This window comes from Megalobrama amblycephala, linkage group LG3, assembly GCF_018812025.1.
Source record: "Megalobrama amblycephala isolate DHTTF-2021 linkage group LG3, ASM1881202v1, whole genome shotgun sequence".
Taxonomy (NCBI): domain Eukaryota; kingdom Metazoa; phylum Chordata; class Actinopteri; order Cypriniformes; family Xenocyprididae; genus Megalobrama; species Megalobrama amblycephala.
This window is the reverse complement of record NC_063046.1, coordinates 38,142,890-38,156,913: the sequence shown is the minus strand read 5'-3', so window position 1 is coordinate 38,156,913 and position 14,024 is coordinate 38,142,890. Positions and strand designations below refer to the sequence as shown.

The 14,024-nt window shown below is 34.9% G+C and overlaps 1 protein-coding gene across 1 annotated transcript in view; it reads left to right on the top strand.

Moving 5' to 3' along the window:
- LOC125263978 (receptor-type tyrosine-protein phosphatase delta) overlaps window positions 1–14,024 on the top strand; it is a 600,442-nt gene that overhangs the window by 219,177 nt on the left and 367,241 nt on the right. The gene's annotated exons all lie outside the window — the stretch shown is intronic.

Here is a 14,024-nt window from a genome sequence, read left to right as displayed (position 1 = left end):
ATGAGGAACGGTGATACATGAAATTACTGTATGCTGAAGACAGTCGTGAACAGACATCAGATTAGATTACAGATTCCAGCTACGTGGAGTTGGAGATGGAGGGGGTAGTTAGATGAAGTATGTGGCTAAGCAATAGAGAGAGTCTGAATGAATGGGGATTTAAATGGACTGCTGTGATAAGCGTCAAAACTTGTTTGGTACACGTCAGAAACAGCTGACTGTCAGCTGGTGCAAGCCTGACTGACGTGGCCTTCCTGAACTGATGTAATGCTTGATGTTTATAATCAAGATCAGTGTTTCACATTTTAGGAGTGGGAACCACATCTTGTGTATTTGAGTGTCTTTTTGGTGAATAGTACAGGCGTCATTTCATAAATGATGGATGAACAAAATGATTTTGCACAAATAACAATATTAGAACTGATCACAATTAGCTTAAATTTTTGTAATTTTATTACTTCAACACATTTTTTTTTTTTTTTTTTTTTCTTTTTTTTTCTCTGTTAGTTTCAGTCTTATTTATTTCAATTTAGCACACTGAGGTGTTTCTATAACTTATTAGCTATAGATTTCTTTTTGGATCATGTTATTTCAATGGAACAAACTAAATAAATAGTCTGAGATATGATGCAAATGTGATTCTCATGATAATGTACAAACAGCAGCCCCAAAAATTATTTTAATGCTTAAAATCACAATTAAAAATGTGTAAATGTGTTTATATTACATAGTGGAAATTAAACCAAGTGGTGTTTATTTTAAAGATAAACAGCAACAAGAACATAATTCAATCAAAGCATTTCATAAAATACAGTTTGTTAGGCTTCAAAAATATAAACGAATAGTTATATTGTTAAAAATAAATCTTGAGAGCAGCGGGTTAAAAATAATTTAATAAAGTGTGGATCAGAAATGTGAAATTAGTTCTCTGAAAAGCTGAAACATCATTTTAGCACATTTGCATCTAATGGGGATGAAATTTAGGGATTTTTAGGTTTCACTCGAGTGCCTAAATACTTTTTGGGAGTCAGTGTATACTATGTATACTAAGTGATGTGAGAGAGTTTTTTTTAGTTTTCTTCAAGTCTAGTGGAGCAGAAGTGGCCATAGAACAACAGAGAGAATTTAGCATCAGTGTTTCCAGTAACTGAGATTCAGTGTCCTTATATAAATTATGATAATTAAAGAATGACTAAATTATTTAGTAAAATATATGACACCCATTTTAAATAAACTAACAAAAGATGTGCTACTGTAAACTAGGTTAATGTTATGAAGTTCATTGGCTGACAGAATTCCATTCACTATTCACACAGTAGGTACAGTCAAAAATAGATGAAAAACAAAGTTTCTGGTGAAAGACTTAAATGTGTCTTAAATGCATGCAGATTCGCCAAATCAGTTAAATCTTCAGCTGCTTTTATTTTAAGAATGAACACTTGATACATTTGTATCACACGTTAAACATGTTCATCTGTGTTTTTGAGTCATTTGAACTTATAATGAGCACAAAATACTCAATCTACCTCATGTGATTACTTTTAGTGTTGTGTTCATTCTTCCTTTTTTGCATGTTGCTCTTGTGGATACATCTGACAGTAAATGTTTAGTTTATTTCTTTAGATGTCAACTCCAGAGAAACATTTTAAATAGTCGCATAGGCTCTCTCTCACACACACACGCACACACACACACTCACACACACACACAGGTTTGTGTTGCTATCAAATAGAGGACATTCCATAGGCGTAATGGTTTTTATATTGTACAAACTGTACATTCTATCCCCCTACACTGGCCCTAAACCTACCCATCACAGAAAACATTCTGCATTTTTACATTTTTAATAAAACATTGTTTAGTATGTTTTTACAGCTATTTTAAATATGAGAACTCATGATTTGTCCTCATATTTTTGTTTACATCTTAATACTAATGTAATACCCATGTCATTATACAAATTTAAATCACAAAAATGCACACACACACACCCACCCACCCACACACACACACACACACACATTTTTCATTTTGAGCTAATGATATTTACTCTTTCATGACCCTAAACCCCAGCACAAGCCTTTCACATTAAATATGACGTCATTAATTATGTTATAGAGCTAATGATCTTTTCTCTTTGGCCCTAACCCTCACACAGACATTTCTGCATTTTTATATTTTCATTAATAGTACATATTACTTTCATTTTAATTTAATTTTTGATAAAGAGAGAGATCATTCAGGTATATTACTTTTCCAGTTCTCCTGTCCATAGAAGGAAATAAAAGCCATCTTTAGTGAAAAAAGATCTCAATGTTATTTATTTATTTATTTTTTTTTTTAACAATCGCTAGGACACATTTCTCAATACTTAGGACACTTTTTCAAAACTCTTCACACAGTTATCCTAACCAACTTGTCACAGTCATTAATTTTGCTTTCAAAATGCACTAAAACTACCAAAACACTCCTACATAACATATGTCTCAAATCAACTCATTCTTCCATTACATTAGCAAAAATTTCACCCAACAAACACATTCTGTCGCTCATAAAACACAAAATGCATTCAGTGATGACATCTTTCAAATTACATAAATTCTTTTCTCACTTACGACACAAACACCACCAGAAAGTCTATGAACAGGCCAATTTGCATGTTTGCATACTCTTTTCAAAATGGTTAAACTTAAGTTCAAAACCGTAATATAATACAAAAAATGAAAATGACAGAAATTTGCTACATTTCTACAGCAATACCAAAATCTATTCTGAATATAAAAAAAAAAAAATAATAATAATAATCAAATACTCTCAAAACAATAAGATGTAACTGAACACCTACTGTACACAAGTGCTAGTCTTTAAATTTCATTACCGTGTATAAAAAAGGGGAAAACTTTGGAATAATTTTGTACTGTAATGTAAACATGGACTGTGTAACATATACCACACTGAATTATAAGCAGTAGAGAGTGTAATTCTTGTTTTGTAAAGAAGTTTTACAAAAGACAACATTTTATAATGCTGCCTTCAGGGTTTTTTAGGTTGTTTTATGAGTGACAAGGTGTGTTTGTTGGGTGAAAATCTTTGCTAGTGTCATGGAAGAATGAGTTGATTTGAGACATTTTGAAAGAGTTTTGAAAAAGTGACCCAAGTATTGATAAATGTGTTTTAGTAATTGTTAAAAAAAAACAAAAAAAAAAACTATAATGCCATTCATTGAGATGTGTTGAATTTCAGCTGTCATCATGAACTCCACCAGCAGATGTCAATGTAACACCGCAAAACACACTCTGTGAAACAGCACTCATGCCATGTGCTGTATGTGCATTTTTATGTCGGGAAGATCCACGTGAGCTTGATTTTTGAATAAGCCTTTTTCTGTCTGTTTTATGAAATAAGAACAAAATCAGTAATGTATTTTTAAATGAAAAGATTAGATTAGAACTGTTATATATTATTTATTTATTACATTTATGTATTTATTTATTTATTTTTATTTTATTTATTTATTTTAAAAGTCATATTTCAATAGCCCAATTATAAATGCATTTAATTTGCTACTTTACTACTGTATGAAATATTCAGTGTTACATTCTAAATAATACACACATGTGACCGCTGGCAGGTCTCCACAATGTTGGTCTCATATGTGTGAAAACAGTAAGGAACACAAAGCTACAAATGAACACTTTATCATTTTCTTGAAATCAACACACCCCAAAATTATTTTCATAGATTTACAGAAAATGCATGTTTCAGAAGTGACAAGATGACAAAGGTGACTTAGTATTGTGTTCAGTTGTGTTCATTAAAAGAACATTTCAACGAAATGTAATGATTCTGTCATCATTTATTCACCATCGTGTTGTTTTTAACCCCTAAGACTTTTTTCCTCCTGTGGAAACACAACAGCAGATATTTAGCAGAATGTTCATGCTGCTCTTTTCCACAAGCTGAAAGTGAATGAATAACATTTGTCAAGCAAGATTTTCAAGGCAACATTATCAAACAAATGTGTAAAATTGGCTACTGCATAATGACTTTATATAAATAGCACATGATCCATATGGACTAGTTATGCAGTAGTCTTAGTCTTATGTAACCGTATGGAAATGAGCATCTTGGGCAAACTGAAAGTCCTGCAGATGAGTAAATGATGACAAGAATTCATATTTTAGGTGAACAGTTTCTGTTCTGAGATTAAGTGTTCTGCAGCACCACTAGTCTCCAGCAGGTGGCAGTATGATCACACTGACAGTATATTTCTCTACTTGTATTTGTCCATCATCTCACTGCCTTTATCTGGTGTGTGTCATTTGATTTTCTCATTCCTGGACAGAGATTTAAGAAAGCTAGTCTCTCTCCAGTCATCATCCTCGCTTGTGTAAATGCACGGAAAACTGAGCATGAGATTGAGTCGCGTGTGTGTGCCGTTCCTGTGCCATCTGTGAAGTCTGTCAGAGGCTGTAATATCAGTCCTTTCCTAATGTTCTCCAAATTCAGTCTCTCCTCCTCTTCATGAAGCCGTCTGTCTCCCTCATTGAACTAGATTTTCTCTCTTTTATCATTGTTTTGGACTCAGTTTTGTTGTGGGGTTATATTTTGTCTGATCATTGTCACTGATGCAATCGCGTGCAAACATTGCTCCTGCGGAGTAGATTTGTGTTTCTGCACGACTCATTGGGTTTGAGGTTCTAGTGTTCTGTTTATCTACACACACACACACACACACACACACACACACACACACACACACACACACACACACACACACACACACACACATTCTGTAGTAGGTTTGGGCTGAAGTCTTTCCATGAACAATAATAACTAGATTATTAAAATAGCAAGCAAACAATAATAGCAAGCAAACAAGTGCTCACACAACCGTGGTTTATTTCATTTTCCGGGTTGCGTCCGTTGCTGGAGTGGCTGAGAAGATTGTGCTGTCATTATACAGTACGAGAGCGACCTCTAGAGGCGCAATTAAAACTATCACTGATTCCTCGTAGAGTTTGTTTTGACACGTGACGTGAGGCTGCATGCTGCACAGAGCTGGACACTTCAAAAACGGTTTTAAAACATAGACAACAAAACGGTATGTTGTACAGTGTACACTACAGTACATGTTTTCATATCATTATAAAGTAATTAGTTTGTTGATTAGAGGCTGCATTAGTGGAGAACAGTAGTATGTTTGCCGTCGAGGCTGAGAGGATGCTAACATTAGTAGTACCTCAAGCGGTTAAAACACTGACAAAAACACCAACTGTTTAATGTAACGATTGTTACCATTCATTTGTTTTAGTTTATATCCATTTGTTCGTTGTTATTCGTTCATTATCCAGCGAAGTTGCATATTTAAACTGTATTCTCATCATGCAGCAACAAAAACATAAATCAGAAATGTATTCGATTTCAGTTCAGTTTGAGGTTCTAGTGTGCTGTTTATCTACACACACACACATTCTGTAGTAGGTTTGGGCTGAAGTCTTTCCATGAACAATAATAACTAGATTTTTCTGAAGAAAATGTCAGTTGTGTTTGCAAAACACGTCTTCTTGATGTTGGTGTTTTCTAGGTGTATTCTTCCTTTCTGGTGTGAACGACATCTCTGTGATGTGATGATTCATACTAAGTGATCAAATCACTATTAGCAATAGTAATGCTGATTCTTGACTTTGTAAACCTCAAATAATAATAATCATAATAATAATAATAATAATAATAATAATAATAATAATAATAATATGCAATTATCTTTGGCTTTATGGCACCTAGATTTAAAAGCAGAAATGTGAGGCACCTACTGGCTCAGAACATGAATACATGTACTGATGACACAAAACATGGGCAGCATGCAAGCGCTAGCTTTAACATACTGTGTGTGTTTGTCAGTATCAGACGTGAGAATCAGTGTCTCATTGTGGCATCAGAATAGAGTTGATTAGGTGGCACTCTCAGGAGAGAGGAGCATTATGGGGGACAGAACACACACAATAAAATACCCAATTGCTAACTTGTCTAAATCAGGATATGTCATGGACTTGTATTGATTTTATGTAAAGCTAATTATAATCACTACAGACCAGACCAAACCCTGCTAAAAATACAAGCCTCACATTTCTGCTTTAAAACCCTCTGGCACAATTGCCCTTTTCATTTCTATTGCATGTTCATTATTGTAAACTTTTCTGTTCTCTCACTTTTCTGTTTTTTTTTTTTTTTTTTTTTTTTTTTTCTAACAAGCAAATATTATTGTCTGTGATAAAAACAGCATGTCACAGATGCTGTACATATAGCTATTTTAATACATATGTTCAGATAGATAGATAGATAGATAGATAGAGTATAGTGTATATACATCCTCTGAACTCATTGGCACGCTGTTCTCTTTTAGGTGTTAGTGCTCATGAGCATCATTCTCTCTTTCGCCGTGGTGATAACAGCACCAAGCGTCCCTTCACAGTTCGTAAACCTTCACCTTCAGCAGCTGACCTTTCCATAAATCCTGTGCTGTGCTCCAAACGCATGCAAATAACACAAGGCCTGTGTTTTTCTCTGTGACATTTTTATGGTGATCGGTTCATTCGTCTGGCATCAATGTGCTGAGACAGAGATTCTAATGGATTCTAATGGATTTCTGGAGCAGAACAGAGTCGACCGGGCCCCTGCGCGATGGCAGATCTGGAGTGAGAACAGGCATTTTCCTGCTGGCTGAGCACAATTAAAAATAGAACAGACAGACAGATAGATAGATAGATAGATAGATAGATAGATAGATAGATAGATAGATAGATAGATAGATAGATAGATAGATAGATAGATAGATAGATAGATAGATAGATAGATAGACAGATAGATAGATACTCTGAACTCTGTACAGTATATGTACTCTGAACAGTTGTGAATTCAGGCATATTGATAGTAAGTATCAGTTCTACTGTCCATGAACACAGAGGTTGAGAGATAGGGCAGTAGACACAAATGACCTTCTGTAGTACTTCCTGTTGTGAGGTTGCTGCTTCTGAACGTGCTCCTCATTCAGTACACAGCACATGCGAATGGTCAGCAACGCTGGTCTTTTCAACTGGGTCTGAAAGCATTTTGTGAAGTACATAGAGGATAGAAATGTTGCCTGAGGAGCCCATATGTTACTCACCACACACAGTTCTGCCCAAGAGGTAGTCGGTGACCCAAGCAATCATGGAGGCGTCCACCTGCATTACCTCCAGTTTCTAACCTAGTAATGCAAGATGGGTGATACTGGATGCACACGATCCTCACAGAGCTGCCAGCCCAGGTGGGAAAACCAAGACCAGTTTGCTCCAGCTCTTTATTGGGGCTGTGCAAATACGTTATATTTATTTATCAAAATTCTTTTTCTCACTTTGTCTTGTCCTTTTTTCTGTACATGTTAGGTCTTTGAATCAATGTGGGTGCATTCATATATCCTTCAGTCCAATTAATGAAGAACTTGTTTGTCTAAATAAGCGTAAACCACGGGTGGGCACTCAAGGTCCACTGTCCTGCAGAGTTTAACTCCAACCCTGATCAATCACACCTGAAAAATCTAATCAAAGTCTTTAAGATTACTTGAAAAGTGAAATCAGGTGCGTGTGATTAGAGCTTGTGCTAAACTCTGCAGGACAGTGGACCTCAAAGGCCAGAGTTGCCCATTCCTGGCATAAACTCTGAACCCAACATTTCTTAGTATGGTCAAGGCACTTTGTACTTTGTGAATCACAGCCTTAGTCTTCACAATGTGGGAGGTTAGCAGTGGTTCAATGTAACAAAGTAATAATACTTCATTTCAGTACTTGAGTATTTTTTGGGAGAATCTGTACTTTACTTGAGTTTTTATATTTCTGTCAACTTTTACTTTTACTCCACTATATTTCCTTAATAAAATGTTTACTTTTCCCAAAGCATTTTCGTTACTTACTACAAAATAAAGTCGGAAGAACACAGACTGCGAGCAAGCATGTGCAAACAAGTGCTCATGCAAAAACCGTGGTTTATTTCATTTTCCGGGTTGCGTCCGAATAGTGCGATTGATCTTTAGTCATCTGTAGTCTCTCTGTGGTACTGGAATCAGATGGATTTTTCCAGAGCACCATAGTGTCGATGTCATGCCCACGTGGCTCATACAGCACATTGCAGTCAGGTCAAGGGAAATGGCCGAATCTTCAGCAGATCCACACTCTCCATTCCAGGTCCATCTTACAGTTCTCATTAGGCCACTTTTCAACTGTCGTGCCAGTGCGAGCCAGGGCTAACAACGTGCCAGGCAGAGCAGATAGCCTCAGAGTTTGAGCCGCAAGGCCAAAATCAAGCTGCGTTTCCAGTAGCCCCACAGTGCTACCCTAAAACCCGCCCTTAACCTGCCTCCATAGAACAACATCACACAACCCTACCATTTCACCAGCATGGGACTAGCTGACTGAAACTAGCTAGATCGCAAAATGAACATGACATTTGGCCTTTACTCAAAAATATAAGACTCCATCATCAATATTTGACCAATTATTTAGCATAAAAAATGTTACAATGACAGTAATTTATTAATTTGTATCAATCATGCTGAGTCAAATAGAACATACATACTTGTTCAGTCATTCTTGCTTCCATTTATTTGTGATTACAGAAATGCGCAAAACAACTTCATTAAAGCTTTTAATTCCAAAGGCTTACACATTTAGAAAAAAAAAAGATATTAATAAAATATCATGTTTATCTCACATTTCTTTAGAAAGAATGAGCATTTATATTAATTTTCTATGGAATTTTGTGATCTGAGGAGGTTTGAGCGATCTCTCCCATCTCAGTACACTGTTATCCTTTCAGCCAGAGCAACAGGGGGGGCTCACAGATAGAAAACAGGAGTTATATCAGTTAACTGGAGTGCAACTTATGACACATGCGGATACAGAAGTCCGGTATCAACTACGGCATAGATGAAACATGAAGCCAACTAAATACATAATTATAATCATATATGATTTGTCTAAGTTCTTCAAGCAGTCTCTGGTATTTTCCATTGTAACATTAGTTCACTGAAGGCTAGTGTACTGAACCCAAGTGCAGTTTATAGGTGTGTTCAACTTGAAGCAGCACTGCACAGACCTATCTGTGAATGAGTGATTAGAGAGCAGACTGAGCCGTATGTTTTCGAAATGCTCTCGGGTGTTTTGATGTTATACACCGATCGGTCTGCACAGTGCTGCTTCAAGTCGAACATACCTTAAGAGTTCATGATAACATGAAGGCAAGGAAATCAAATGACAAGAAACCAGGAAATGAGAATTTCAAAATAAAAGACATCAAAATAAAACCCAAACCAATGTGATATCCGTAGAAATATGTGTATTTATTATGGCAATGGTTTGGCATAGTTAGCCTTTAGCATCGCATATAAATATATTTCTGTTTCATATCATGATCAAAATCCCCCTCGGATCACAATCAGAAAATATTTCAGACACTCGCTTGTGTCCATCATGTTGATGTATAAGAACATTACCCATACATTAAATAATCAATGATCATACAAAGCTTACATGTATAGACTGTCCTACAGTATCATGCACTTACATATCCCAACTAATCGTAACTAACACTGAAGAGTAAAAAAAAAAACTGCCCTCTTTATTCTCTCTGGATTATGGTGTCTTCACTGCTGATTTAAGTCTCAGTGCATTATTCTTAATAACTACATTTATTTACACCAAACATTTGAACATACCTCTGAAATACAGTCATTATACTCTCTATTATTGCTATAGTAATGAACACAACTTTCACATGTAGCTGATTGAATAAATTAACAGTTCGAACATTTTGAATGACAAATAAAACATGCACTCTTATTTCAGCTGTTGTTGTTAATGTTGTGGTTATTTCAGCAAACTATTTACTTAATACATGCAGTTGCTGGATTTTTCAGCAGTGCCGATTTATTTAGGCAAAGTGGTTGAAAGAGAAGGATTTAAAGTACCGTTACATTGGTAACAAAAGAGCTTGGCTGCATGCATAACATCACAAGGTGCATCCTGCCGTAAGTGAAAAGTAAACAGCTACAAAGGTTGCAGAACGTAATCTCCAAAAGCAGATAAAAAGGATGTGCTTCAGTAGAAAGCATTTCACTGTTTGGTCTTCATAAACATTCCCAATTATTAACCATTTCAGGATTCCTATTGCTTTTCTCTGGCCTTCTGTCTGCCTGCACCACCTGCTGATTGTACTGTTGGTTTTCAGGATATGTTCCTGCATCTCAGGGAAACACTTGATACTGTGCTTCCTACATTGCCTAACCTGCACTCCCAGCTTGGCAACCTTTGCCCTCTATAGCAAATATTGCACTCTTGCCATTTCTCCTTCCATTCCAGGACTGATGTCCTCTTGCTGGTGAGTGGAGTCAGACAAACTATAGCAATCAGCTGGTCACATAGCCTGTGTAAACAATATACTCACAATCCTCATTTTGGATGCCTGGAACAGTAAACAGCTAGCAAACCTTACAAAATTACAAACGAAATACCTCAATGTACTTTAAAGAAGATTTAATGTTGAATTAATCGCAATTTGAGTCTGGTGAATCTTGGCTTTGTCGTCCTACAATATGGCCATGATGTGTTTTCCTACATGGTTGTTTCAGAAATGAAAACCTACATACTCCATGAATTACACACTCCATCCAACAGTTAAAAGAACTGTTCCCAAACATATAACATGCTAGAAACACAGTGATAATGATTCAGTCATAGACTCTTTAATATTTGCCTAATAAAATCCAAAGAGAGATTTTTTTGTTTTTGTTTTTGTTTTTTTACAGTGTATGCCAGTGGTTCTCAACAAGATTTGACTTTCTTTGTTCAATGAGCTTTTGGTAACACTTTATTTTATAGTATATTTGTTACACATTATGTACTTACTACAGTAATAACAGTATATTATGCATAAATACAAGCAACTAACCCTAAATCAAACCCTTATCCTAAACTTGAAGGGTTAGTTCACCCAAAAATTTAATTTTAAAAATTGTAAAAAATTATTAATGTCCTTGTTACTGTGTAATTACACAATAATTAAGTAGGCTACTGAGTAATATTAATTAACAACATGTACTTACTGTAGGATTAAAGGGTTAGTTCACCCAATATGCAATTTCTGTAATTAAGTACTCACTTTTATGTCGCCCCAAATCTGTAAGACCTTTGTTCATCTTCGGGACACAAATTAAGATATTTTTGATGAAACGAACCACACATACTGTAGGCAGCAATGTCATTACATCTTTTGAGGTCCTGAAAAGTAGTAAAGACATCGTTAAAAAGAAGTCAGTGTGACTACAGTGGTTCAACCTTTAGTTCAAATTGTTAAATAAAGTCGTTATTTTTGTTTTGTTTTTGCACACAAAAAGTATTCTCGTCGCTTCATAACATTAAGGTTGAACCACTGTAGTCACATTGACTATTTTAACAATGTCTTTAGTACCTTTCTGGACCTCAAAAGGTGCAATGACGTTGCTGCCTATGTGTGGTTCAGAAACCCTTCATGAAAAATGTCTTAATTTGTGATGACATGACGGTGAGTACTTAATGACAGAAATTGCATTTTTGGGTGAACTAACCCTTTAATCATATAGTAAGTACATGTTGTTAATTAATGTTACTTAGTAGCCTACTTAATTGTGTAATTACACTGTAACAAGGACACCTTAAATTAAAGTGTACAATTACAAGGTTTTATTTTTGTTCTAGATTTGTTTTAGATTTAGCTGAACTGGCCTGTCTTACAGCACATGCATTTACCATAATGCCCTTCTTTCAACAGAACTATTTATCATTGCCTGGTGCAGATGGCCTGACCTGAACCACATGGATGAAAGTCATTTAGGAGAATATTATACCTGCCCAAAAGCCAGACACACTCGTCTGTTCATGCACGCAGTCACTGTTCCTTGTGGACACATTTATTTTGTTATTTTCAAGGAAGTCTAATATGTTTCACTGCTTCAAGGGAAATGTAATATTCCATGTTTCCATCAATAACAATGCTAATTCAGAACTGGCAACATTAAATTATCTGTTTTCTGTTCTTTTATCCCATCAGCGGTAAATAGATAGATAAATAAATAAAAATGACAATATAAATTTGTTTTCTTTGGCAGATTACAAGGACATGAGATGCTGTTGGAAAGCTGCTGTGTGACATGCTATACTCCATCTAAAATTATTTTAAACATCATCATTATTATTATTATACATGCTGTTTTTACAAACTCATATTAATACAATATCTGTACTTTGTCATTTGCCACATAGCAGAACCACTTAAAAGGACTAGTGAAGAGAAAATAAAAGGAATGATGACCATAAACATTAGATACATTACTGCTTCCATACTTATTAAAAAGGCACAAAGAGTTTTTAATGAAATTCAGTTTTTCGGTTACTCTTGATTTTACAGTACGTGTACTTACAGTGTACTTACCCAAGAAAGTACTGTTAATGTAAGATAACTACTTAAAGTACTTAATAAGTATCAGTATACAACAATAACTAGTGAATACATATCATCTTAAAATGTTAAAGAAAAAAGTCTTCTTTATTGTGATGACTCTTCCCGTCTGTTTCACAGTGGTTCAGCCGGACCCGGTCTGCCAGCGCTGCTGTGGGAGGTAGTTAGTTAATGCTAGTTAGCACGGCTTAACTGGGAAATGAGCACCAACTCCACTGTTCTTACAGACATTTATTAACTCGAATGTAATTATACCTTGCAAATAACATTGGTACAAATAAAAAAAAGGCGATTACATGTGTTTTAAAGTTGACCTACCAATTTCCAGTGGTGTATAAAGTACTCGAAAACCATACTTGACTAAAAGTATAGATATCTTACCAGAAAATGACTTTGGTAGAAGTTAAAGTTGCTGTTTAGAATGTTACTTGAGTAAAAGTTTTAAAGTATGTGATATTTTTTGTACTTAAGTATGAAAAGTATTTTTTTGATATTAAACGTACTTAAGTATTGGAAGTAAAAGTACAAGTAAATGTAAAATACAAAAGGAGCAAAAAAATATTATTAAAAATTGTTCTATACACAGTTTGAGCAGCAAGATTGTGTTCAGTTTGAACTCTCACATTTTGTTTCTTTAAATTAAAAAAAATGGCTAAATGTTTATTGTAATTTTTATACATAAAAAATACTAATATATTAATTATACATTGATCGTTCATGTTAATTCATAGTGCATTATGACTAATGTAAGAGACAACTTTAAAATGTTAAAATGTAAATGTTGAAATTAAAAATGAACAATACTTTTATTAACCTTATTTAATGTTACAAATGTACTCTTATTGTAAAATGTTATTATTTCATATAAATCCAAACAGTCATGCTTAAAAATTACCATCCTTACACACAAAGGCATAGCATGGGTCTATTATATGTATAATTTCACACATTATTTGGCTCTATTTTAGAAAAATTGATGATTATCTAATCAAAATATGTGTTACAGTGCCGATAAAAACTGAAATTGAATAGGCTACATTTCTGATTTGTTATGCTTCTGTCGCTGTATGATGAGAATACAGTTTAAATATGCAACTTCGCCGGGTAATGAATGCATAACAGTGAACAAATAGATATAAACTAATGCAAATGAATGGTAACAATCGTGGCATACAGTTGTTTTTTTTTTTTTTTTTTTTTTTTTTTATGTCACATTGTTTTAACCGCTTGAGATACTACTAATGTTAGTGTCCTCTCAGCCTCGACGGCAAACATACTGTTCTCCACTAATGCAGCATCTAGTCAACAAACTAATTACTTTATAGTGATATGCAAACATGTACTGTAGTGTACACTGTATAACATACCGTTTTGTTGTCCGTTTTAAATCGGTTTTGAAGTGACCCGCTCTGTGCAGCATGCAGCCTCACATCACGTGTCAAAACAAACTATACGAGGCATCAGTGATAGTTTTTATTTCACCTCTAGAGGCCGCT